The following is a 1,631-nucleotide window of genomic DNA, read 5'->3' as shown; positions in this document are numbered from 1 at the left end:
AGAGATTCTCCTCGTTTCTTTTTCAGAGTTGAGCTCAGGCTAAGGCCAAGCATGGATCAATGTTTGTCAAATCATTCTCTGTTGAGTTGAGTCCTCGCCGAAGGTGCCGTGCCGTATAGTACTTCTCCGGTTATAGGTGATAGGTGCATGGCTTCCGCTCATAAAGAATGAGTGAGACCGGCGCTCAATCAATCAGCCACCAGTAGAGGATAAAGGAAAAAGGGGTTCATCAATGAGAGGCGCATGAGATTCTGTATTGGCCAACTCTTTCTAACTATCACTAGGCCGGATACTCTGATTCTCTGTGGACGATTTCCTTCTCTCTCGTTCAATGCCCTTTGGTCTCGAGGATCACCATTTGGTGGGGTTGGGGTCACACCCGAAGTCGTATTGGAGAATTGAGCGGAACTACTTCCATGTGCACTCTTTTCTCGGGTCAGGAAGCCCTGTTTTTGAAGCAGGAAGACCTCTTCGTCATCATTATTGGGGTATGGGCCCTAAATCATTGGAAAAGACGGGTTTTTAGGGAATTGACACGATATCGCCTCCTTCTGTACTAACAAGGGAATGGATGAGTTCACTTAAGAAGCAGGCCTGGCCGGTACTAAAATAGAGAAGTCAGCTCAGGTTTCATCTCATCTAAGCAGCAGCCAAGCGATGATTCTGGAATCGTGCCATGCTTGACAGTTGGACTTCTCGCCATACATAGAAATGAACTGCTGATGAGCTAGCTATCCCCGATATGATCTGGTACTAGACTTCACACATGTTGCCATCGTATAATCGGAGAATCAACGCTGCTGTCTACCTTCGGAAAGCAAAATAGATGATTTTCGATACTAGGATGACTACTCCCGAGGCCTGTTTTAACTAAAGAATTTACAGGTGGCCCGGTCGGTAAACTATTCCCGAGAGAGGAGAAGCAGAAACATCAATCTGTATTTTCGTATCATATTCCAGCAGCTCCAATGCCTTAGAGCGGGATCTTATCTTCCTAGAAAGAAATGAGTGTTGCACACGGATAGCCAGCTACTCCTTATGAATGGGATGCATGCATATTTCAATTCATGAACTGAAGCTCGTAGAAATCCTTCCTATCCGCCTAGTTACCTATCCGGACTTGTTTCGTAGAAATCCTACCTTGCTTTTAGGCGGAGAAAGACTATTTTTTAGTTTCTTCGGTGCAAAAGTGCCGTAGGCAAGTCCGTTTCATATAGCTGCAAAAGTTAGCAAGTCCTTTTTCCCTAAGGAAACTCGATTTCCAATGAAAAAAGTGCGGATCACTATGGGTCAAAAGTAGTGTTTTTCTAGTTTACCTCAAAAATGCATGTTTTGAGAGCAATATTTTTCGATCAAGTCCTAATCACTTAGCTTTAAAAGTAGGCTTTTTTCATCTCCCGAAACCCAGGCCCTCTCCCCAAAACTCCACACCAAGCCTTTAGATACGCAAATATGAGCTTGCCTTGGCTTTATTGCCCTTATCGGAGGAAGTTACGGATGAGAAATGACGTATCTTACGTATCGAATCTCAAGTAACGGATGAGAATTGACGTATTCAAAGTGGAAAGAACGAATATCGATTCTCGTGGATGAACGGAGGAAATGGGAACTTGGTCTTTGCACTCTTCTTT

The sequence above is a fragment of the Triticum dicoccoides genome, chromosome 7B (assembly GCF_002162155.2).
Source record: "Triticum dicoccoides isolate Atlit2015 ecotype Zavitan chromosome 7B, WEW_v2.0, whole genome shotgun sequence".
Classification (NCBI taxonomy): Eukaryota; Viridiplantae; Streptophyta; class Magnoliopsida; order Poales; family Poaceae; genus Triticum; species Triticum dicoccoides.
This window is presented reverse-complemented; position numbering follows the sequence as displayed.